The sequence below is a fragment of the Nelumbo nucifera genome, chromosome 1 (assembly GCF_055504915.1).
Source record: "Nelumbo nucifera cultivar China Antique chromosome 1, China Antique-T2T, whole genome shotgun sequence".
NCBI lineage: Eukaryota > Viridiplantae > Streptophyta > Magnoliopsida > Proteales > Nelumbonaceae > Nelumbo > Nelumbo nucifera.
Genome location: NC_142649.1, coordinates 182,137,349 through 182,147,818, shown reverse-complemented (window position 1 = coordinate 182,147,818; position 10,470 = coordinate 182,137,349).

The window sequence follows — 10,470 nt, the reverse complement described above, 5'->3', positions numbered from 1 at the left end:
AATGATAGGCTTGGAAGAGGGGCAAATCGATGAAGGAGGATTGAGACAAAAAGGAACTCCCATGTAGCATCATTTCATCATGTTCATGCCATTTTATTATTGGCAAAGTGACCATTCCTAGGTATTAAGAACCTTTGGAATCAAGGTACATTTACCATAAAATAAATAAAACAAATAGGAAATAGTGATGAAAGCAAATTTTTATGTGAAAAACAATTACTTTTGGGAAAGTGACCCCTCATAGGTATTAGATACCATACAGAATTAGGGCACATTTGTCGTAAAGAAAAGCAAACATGTACAAAATAACGATGAAAGCAACTTGTCATGCAAAAACCAATTACTTTTAGCAAAGTGATTCCTCCTAGGTATCAGAAACCTTACGGAATCAGGGCACGTTTGTCGTAAAAAAAGGCAAGCACGTAGAAAACAGTGATGAAAGAAACTTATCATGTGAAAACCTATCACTTTTGGGAAAGTGGCCCCTCCTAGGCATTAGATACCTTACAGAATCGAGGCACATTTGTCGTAAAGAAAAGCAAATAAATAGAAAACTGCAATGAAATCAACTTATCATGTGAGAACCAATTACTTTTGGCAAATTTACCCCTCCTAGGTATTATAAACCTTATTAAATCATAGTACATTTGTCGCAAAGGAAATCAAACAGATAGAAAAACTGCAATGAAAGCAACTTACCATGTGATGACCCTTTGCTTTTGGCAAAGTAACCCCTAATAGGGGTTACAGAATCAATCATCAAGACTACGAAGGACAAAAGGTGCAAAAAATTATTTCAAAGAATAATCACAAAACACCAACAAATATTCTTTAATTTTAGTTTTTTTTTTCTTGAGAACATTTTTAAATATTTTAATAACATATTTCAAGTTTTAATAGAAATCTTGAAATATCACAATGTGAAATAATTGTTAAAGAGTTCCATACATTATTTATCCTTCATTCTCTTATTCTTTTGCTTCTTTTTTTGTGTTTATTTTTTTCTATTTTCTCTGTTTTTTTATTGTCATTTATATCATATTTGTTTCCTCAATTGAAATACTAGTGTCAGTCAAAGAAAGAAGACTTACAAACGAGATTTTTAACGTAGGTAAAGGCATATAGGCTGACATGGCCAATGGATTTTCTAACACGAGTTAACGCATAAAGATTGACATGACTAATGGATTTTCTGACGTGGGTCAAAGCATAGAGGCTGACATAGCCAACATAATTTTTTACGTGGGTCAAGGCATTGAGAGTAACATGACCAACAGATTTTTGGATGCGAGTCAAAGCATAGAGGTTGACATGAGCAACGGATCTTTTAATGTACGTTAAAGCATAGAGGCTAACATGATTAACGAGATTTTCTGACACGGGCCAAAACATAGAGGCTAATATGACCAATAGAATTTATAACATTGGTTAAAGCATAGAGGCAAACATAACCAACGGAATTTTCTGACGTGGGTCAAAGCATAGAGGTTGACATGACCAATGGAATTTTCTAACGCGGGCCAAGGCATAGAGGCTAATATGACCAACATAATTTTTTGACATAAGTCAAAGCATAGATGCTAATATGACCAATGGAATTTTTGACACCAGTCAAAGCACTAAGGTTGACATGACCAACGGATTTTTTGACGTGGGTCAAAGCATAGAAATAAATATGACCAACGGAAGATTGAAGTGGGTCAAAGCATATAAGCTAATATGACAAACGAAAGATTGACGTGGATCAAAGCATAGGAGTTGACATGACCAGCGAAAGCTAATGAGAATATCTTCAATGAAATTGGGATTTAGATATTTTAACTAATAAATCTTCAATCAAATTACGGATTCAATAAGTAGAATACCGAAGTGTGAGATAAACACCCGAAGGGATTTTTTGAAAATAGGGCAATGGTTTGCATTAAAGAGTTGAAAAAGAACCAACATATAAGTAAGGAAAAGGATATGGTATAATGGTGGAGTTAATATAGAAGTTGGGTATGCATTGAAAATGTCAAAAATATATCTTGTACAATGAAGTATTCAATTATCAAACAATGCATAAAGACATGAAATATTGGAATGGTAAGAGGAGAAACTTTGAAACTCAAGGGCAAAAGTGTTTTCAACCTTAACTCATACGAGAGTAATTGTTAGACAGTTTTGTGTGCCCTTAGCTTCAATTAGAATGATGTGCATTATGAGTTTATTGTAAATGAATAAAAGTACATATTTGATTCATGTTCACTTTGTATGTTTATGGGTAATACCCTTAAACTGAACACTTAATGAGACTCGTGTTAGTTTAGAATGTTCACAGCCGGTGGGTTGGTCTGGGGAGACCTATATTGATAAGGCTGACACTGTTGTGCCACCAAGACGGTTGGGGTGGCTTCTCTCAGTTGCCAGGGTGAGAACCTAGGCACATACAGTGTAGGATTAATTGAATTTTTGAACTGGACCAGATTTCCAGTATTGCCCTGTACCTTGGAAATTAATGGGCAAAACTGGAAAGTTACACTCGACCCCTAGACTCGATTATGATACCACACTAGGTGTCGGATTGGGTTGTCTTTGATGTACCAATCAGTGAGATCTTTAGCGGGGGTCAAAACCTAGGTATGTTGGTACAGTCTGAGAATTCATCTAAGTGGGTAATCACAGTGACAGGACCAGCCCCTTTGTCGGACAAAGGTAATGATTGGGGATGCACTCTCACTGATGGAAACCAAGACTGTCGGCAGCCGATTTCAATCGTTGATATTTGTTTTGCAAAATATATTTTATATGAGATATAAAAGTATATATATTATGGTTTGCAAAATATTTTAATTCTCGGGATCCATATAGGTAGAGAGTGCAGCACTATTCATTGCAGCCGAGGGAGATGTCATCTCTTGTCGGTCAGTATTTGATCATTATGGGCTGAGAGGTTGAGTGTATGACCATTGAGGGCAATACCTGATGGGCTAATCTTGCATCTGCCCACAGTCCCTGGGTGTTACAAGGTGGCTTGGCCTAGGGACCACTTGGGGTAAGTGTTGGGCCCATAGAGCCCATTTGATGGGTTTCAGGGGTGTACTGTCCATAACAGTGTATTCGGCCAGGCCTTGTAACAAAGGCTGGGCTGAACCCATGTGGCTGATGTGTAGATCAATGTTTGGGTCCCACGCCATACAAGGAAACCACTGGGCAGCAGTTTGGAAGGTTAAGTGAGCACACAACCTTAATGTGCCTAAAGCCCATTTCGAACTAGGCTAATTTGATCAGTTTAAATGAGAAGCGGATCTGGGATTAAATCAGTTAATAGGATTGGGCCTTAACCCTATCCACCCAGAGAGTCAAAGATCTAAATAAGATTAGGAGATGACTGATCTAATCTACAATTAAGATAAGGGTTTATCTTTATCACCTAAATAGATATCTGATCCAAATGTGATTTAGATAAGCAATTCCTAATTGGATTAGGAGCTGATTCTTTAGGGTTATAAGAAAAAGAAGGGGCGGCAGCCTTTAGACATACAGAACAACACACTAACATCTATAGTCTTCAGAGCTGAAATCACAGAAGAAAGATTTTTGCAATCTCTGCGAAATACTTTCTTGTCGCCTCCTTACTGCCGCCGCCAGACCTCCAACTTTGTAGGAGAGATCAAGATTCGATATTGACATTAGTCATTTGTTGGAAGCAGTGCTCACGTGCCATCCAGCTATTCATACGAAGGATCAGATTCTTGGAGAACGCTGCTGATTCTGCTCCATCCAGCACTGCGTCATCTTCAGTGGGAGCAGTCTTTGGATCTTTCCTTGGGCGTGAACACCTCCATTGAGAGATAATATTTCTCTGTATCAGGTATACCTCTCTCCTATTCCTTTTGGTTCAGATCTGGTTCAGTTTATGGTTCAAGATTGATCATTGAAAATATGATTTTCTAAATAGGGAATGTAATTCCCAGTTGAAAGGGAGAGACAAATTTTTTTTAAAATTCGCCACCTTATTCCGCAAGATTTGGGCGTCCATACGATGGATCTCTCCTCCCTTCAGTAATTACGTTCAAATAGGCTATGCTTGGTTCGCATCAGATGAGAGTGTGTATTCTCTATTCAAAGTCATTACTTAAAACTCATTGAATTCAAAATGAATGAAGATTGCTCTTCATATTCTTTATCAACATGAATCGTGCCTTCTTATTAAATAGGGAGGACTTTATTTTGAGACCAAATGTAAACGGGTATGGAAAATCAAAACTAGCATGTGGGTGTCATCATAAAAACTCCCACCATAACGATTGAAATATGCAAAAAAAACCATAAATAGTAGGAAATCAATGTAATATGAATATATTACTGATAGTACTTACAAATGGAGATAAAAAATACTTTGAAAACAACACACTTTTACACTTGCTCACAAGTACAATAACACCTAGAAAGTTATACAACAATCCTTACTACAAACACTCAAGAGGAAAATAAAACTTCTGGACTCTTCTTTTGCTCGAAATTTTTGCACTAGAAAGCATTGCACACTGAGAACTGGGGGAAGCGTTCCTTTTATAGATGTTGTCGAGGATTGTAGAGAATGGTAGAGAGGAACTGTTTTGTTCGAGCTTATCTTGAAGGCCTCTATGATTAAGATTCATTTTGGACTTTTCTTTTAATCATTTAAATAATTGAGATGCTTTCTTCCGACCTTATCCTTTTCTTTTGTCCTATTAGGACTGATTGGTGATATTTTCGCATTATTGATCTTCTTTTACTGTTGAGGATAGAAGGGAATCTCTCAACAGTTTTCTAATAATTGTCCCTATTGAGGGCTAAGTGACCAGATGCTTTTTGTCTCTAAGTCCTTTGAGATTCCTTTGCTTTTATCTATCATCCGTTCAGCAAATCGGAAAGACATATCTTCGAGCTCCAAAGGGTCTAAGTCAGGAAACTTGCTTTGGAACTTGTCCATGTAGGATTCAAAGAGAGACTGAAAGTTGCCATCTTCATCTGTTGACGACTTTAGGGTCTCAGTGAGATCAAATTTATCCCATCGCTTGATTTCAATAATTCTATAAATGGTTGGAAGCATCCATAAGACATTTAAGTGGTAACTCCATTTTAATATCCACGGGAGACGAAAAGTTTTAAAGAATTCGAGCTGTTTCACATGGTCAAATTCTAAATAACTTCTTCATTTCCCAAAAGCTCTGTATTTGTCAATTAACTCTTGTTGGGGAAAGATTTCGTTTGAGGCTCCCTATCTGGTCCACCACACATAGGCAGTCAAGATAGGGACCATGGAATTCTTCTAAAAATCTGATGAACCATGAATGTCTAAAAACAAAGTTTTGTGACAAGAAAACCTTGTACCAAGCATCTTGTAATCCTAGTAATTTAACATCCTAGGTCTTATGTCAATGGGCTTGGTGATGGATTTAGGTTTACTGGAATCGCCCCAAGTTGCCTTCGTCATAAATTTTACTATTACAAACTTGGAATACGCTAATTCTGTCTTGTTTGGGTCTCTGTAATAGTGTTGGATTCTCATAGAGCCCGTGTGTAGAAGGAATTGTTCATAATGTTTTTTATCTTTGTTTAGACCATATAGTGTAAAATGATAGTTGTCGAGAATAGTGAGAGCCAGATGCTAGAGTGTCCCTTCTGGATTGGCTTGAGAAGAAACATATGAGGCTTCCTCTTGAGAAACAGTTACCACAAAATCGGTGGAGTAGGTGATGTATTGGCTTGAATTAGCCCCATTAGATGTTGAAGAAGGATCCCTTATTAAGGGAGAAATAGAGGGGGACTGATTAGTCTTAAAACTTGATCCCTTTTGATAAGATCTTGGATTAGACTCATTAGTCCATCTAGATTGCCTCAAATTTGGCTTATCAGAAAACTTGGTCTTCTGCAGGTTCTGCAGGCCATCTTTAATTAGATTGCCTCGAAGAAATTCCCTGGTCAAAAAATCTGGCAGAGCATTATCAGAACCTTTAATATATTTAATATTAAAATAAAAATTGGATGAAATCGCTTGCCATCGGGCGAAAATCTGTTTTGAAACCAGGTTTTTAACATCCTTTTCCAAAATTTCTTTTTCCGATTTACAATCAAATTTCAAAGTAAATGTTGGTTTATCAAATCACTTTGAAATTTAGTGACGCGTAAGACAATACTAAGCATTTCTTTCTTTATGGTGCAATATTTCTGTTGGCATCTGTTTTTACTATCTTTAGGACTTTAGGGTGAGGAATATTAAGGCAAGGAAGGGTTTTTACCCTTTGTTTTATTCTTTTCATTGCTTGAGTGAATTGTTCATTCCATTATGGAGGATTTTTTCTAAGTCTTTTGTGTAGTAATTGACGATCTTTAGCCAAATCGTTATAGTAGTCTGCCACATAATTTAAACTACGTAAGAACCTCTGGAGTTGGTTTTTTTCCCTGATTTCATTGGGAAATCTATCGGCAAACTCTATTAGCCTTTGAATAAGTGCTATCTTTCCCCTGGAGATTTGATATCCTAAAAATCTAATTTCGGGTTGGATAAGTTTCATTTTTCTAGCGAATGCTGCCAATTCATTTTCTTTCGTTACTTTTAAAAAGATATTCAGGTGTTTCCAATGAGATTTTAGTGATGGGGAATAAATCAACACATCATCTATGTACACTATTATAAATTAAGTGTACTGGGTAAAAGTTTCATTCATAATTATTTGGAGCTCTGAAGGGCATTTTTTAGGTTAAAGGGCATAACATTCCATTCATAGTGCCCAAAAGGAACTGTAAAGGCAGATTTATATATATATCATTTTCATTTACTAAAATTTGCCAATATCCTGACTTTAGGTCAAATTTAGAGAATATAATTTATCACAAGCCTAGGCATTCTCTCTCGATTTCTGTGGTGTTTTCGACATAGAATGCTAAACAACTCCATGAAGACTTACTTGGCCTAATTAGACCTTTATCTAATAATTCTTGAATTTCTTTTTTACAGATTTCAAATAATCTGTTGTTCAATTGAATTGGTCTGGCCTTCATTGGGATTTTAGCTTCATTAAATCCCTCTTCATATGGAAGATCCACCATATGTTTTTTTTTTTAATTCCTGTACCAGAATGCGCTAGGGGTTTCAGCGCATTTTTCTTTTCCTATTTTTACTTGGAAATTTTTAATTTCCAACTGATTTTTTGGGTCTTTTAGCACCTTAATTAGTTGATTTTCTTTTCTCTATTTGTAGTTCAGAGATAAACTTGACTTTACCCTTCAGGCTTTTTTTAGGGTGTTTATTGTAGTGATTTTTGGTTTTTGACAAAATTTATAGGTGACTGTTGTTTCGCCTATGGTAGTAGTGATCCCTGTAGAATCTATTTGGCAGGGAAGGATTGATATCAAGAAAGGTGTTCCCAAAATGACTTCTTGCTTTAGGTCTTTAATCATAGGGAAGGTAGATTTTAAGCAGGTACCCTGATTACAAATATGGGTTGTAGGGATTTTATATTTTATTCCTAATTTTCTTCCATCAGCGACATTCACCTGCTAAAATGTTTTCTCAAAACATTTAGATGGGACAATTCCTTCTTTAATGCAATTTATATTTGTGCCCGAATCTATTAATGCGAGAACCGATAAATTAAAATATTTTATCGTAATGGTGACTTTTGAGTATCATTTTTTATATTTGACTTGTTCAATAGAGTATATGAACTCTTCATCTTCTCCAACAAATTATGTGGGTTCTAATTCTGAAGACTTTTCAATTTGTTTCACTCATAAATTCTCATATTCTAGTTGATTAACCGTGTCTTTTAGGGTTTTTATTTCCCTTTTGAGCTCATTGACTTCAGGATTGATATCATTCAAGGTAGGAAGTGGAGAAGTTCCTGCTTAAGCTTTTTTCATAATCTCACTATATGAAATTATATTATTGGCTTTGAATGGCTTTTTAGCCTTTTCCTTATTTTCCTTTTATTTATTTTGGAGGGCCAACAGTAGATGCTTTTTTCTTAATTTCCTCATCAGGGATTTCCTCTAGAATTTCTAAGAGGTGTTCTTCATCTAGGGTCAATACATTAATTTCCCCTTAAACTTCTTTTTCTGTACTTGTCTCATTTTTGTAAGTATATACTCCATTCGCGTAACACTTTTCTGAAGAGGTTGAGGACTCTCTCTCCGATTGCACTTCCTCCTCTGGTTTTCCTAATTAATTCACCTTTTTTGTATTTTTGAAACACTTATTAGCGTAATGTCCATTTTTTCCACACTTAAAACAAGTAGGGCTTTTGTTTTCTTTTTTTTTTTTAGAAAAGTTTGGTTTCCTAATTCTTTTTTCTTCTTTCTTTATGTAAAATTTTGATTTCTTTTTTCAGTGAACTGATTTAGAATGAGACGACTCAGGAGCCATTCCAAACTGGTAACAGAAATCTCCTAACTCTCTTTTAGAGTTAGCATTTTCTTTCTTAATTTGCTTATTTAGATGTAGATCATTACACAGTTATAATCCAACTTGTTTAATTATTTTAACTAAGTACCCATTTGTATAATGCGGGTATAGCATTCTACCACCTCCTATATTTCGGAGGTGAGTTCTTACTTTTTTCACAAATACTGGAGGAAACCAGAGATAAATTGTTATTTCCAGTAATTCTGCGTGGAGTTGGGGAGTCTGTGTAGTTTAGACAGAAAGACATCTTTATACCATCTAAAATCAGATTGTGTTTTACATCTTAGATTTTTTAATTGTTCACTTAACCTTCCATTCGTATTTTCTAATTTGCCTATAAAATGACCAGGAATGTTGTGAACCAATGTTGTGACGGCATCCTGAATAGGTTGGCCTTAGCTTAAGACCCTTTTCGCCATCAACGTCTCTTTTGACAGAATTTATGATGAATTCTTTTTCTATTTCGGTTAAGTAGTTATGCCACCAGCCCTTTAATTGTCCAGTAAAGGACTCGGGGATTACTGTGGCGATAACCTTTTCATCATTCCCATCTAATTTACTGGCGCTGGCATACATTGTCATGTAATATATCATCTCATGAATCAGATATTTAGATTTTCCATCTAAATTCCATTCATAAAAGGTATTCCAATTATAGCCAACATGGGGCTTGACTTGTTCTTCAAATAAAAATCAACTGGTGTATGCCTAGGGTAATAAGGCTTCTTGCTTTGATAAGAAATCTTATTTATCTCTGCTAAAGATTCTTCTAAATCTTTAATTGGTTCTGCATTTTATTCTTCACATCCCTCTTCCCCACTTAGTAAATTTATCGAGTGAGAGTTTGAGGCCTTTTCTACCTTCTCTATTTATCGGTATTTTTTCTCCCTTTTCGCATTTGAAGGAAGAAATTAATCTGGTTGTTAACCAAGAGTCTGTGCCCTTCTCAACTTTAAAATGTCTAGATGTCTCCCCTTTTTCCCATTTTGAATAGAAGATTAACTTTGTAGATAGCTCCTTTTAACTTACCTTTATTAAATCTAAATGAGTCTTTTGTATCTTCATATTAGTTGGGAAATTTGACATTACTGCCATAGTTTTTCCTTTTTGCTCATGGTTCTACAAAACCTCTAAAGAACTTAATAGGTTTTCTATTATATTAGTTTGTTTGCCTAGAACATTAAGGCATATATTTGTATAATTATTTTGTTATATAATTTGAGAGCAATGTTCTGGAGTGACCTTTTTGGATTCTTTTATTATTTTGTTATATATTTGTATAATTATTATGTGTAGCATAAAAACTTATAAAGGTCGATGAAAATTCTATTATTTTCTTAGAAGCAGTCTTCCATGCTCTATAAAGTTTTTATGCTACACATAATTCTAAATCTTACATAGGGGGTTTCATGGTTCTAAATTGGTTATGTCTTGAGAACCATTCGCAAAAGGGAATATTTTCCTTGACTTCATATCCTCGCACCACTCTTCCTTGATACAATCTCTATTTTCTTTAGATAATTTTTTAAAAGACCATTTTCTTTTTATTGGTTGAGAATTAAAATCTAATCTTATTAGATCTTTATCTATCTGAAATTCTTCTTTAATTTATAGGGTATTGATTTCGAAATCTGCCTCTATGGGCTCATAAGATTTCACTGACGGATTACATTTTGGAGCTGGATGATAATACGAAGGTGGAGTGCCTACTATTGGTGTTTCATAGCGTTGATGAAGTCGAGGTTCTCTTGAACCTTAGCTCTATAAATCCATCCTATTCACTGAATACATAAGCTAATTCACTGGACTCCATGGGTCTGCGAGGTTCAATTCTGGCTATTGACCAACTATCCGGCAATTTCACATCCTTCCATGTGATTTGCCTAGGAATGCTAACATTATTCATAGTGTTGGTTTGGAACAAGGTAGTCATTTCCCTTGTTTTTGTGATCCTTATATTTTGGCAAATAATATCTATGGTCTTAAAGTAGACTCTGTAGACTAATGCTACGTTTTCCGGTCCCGATTTAATGTCGAAA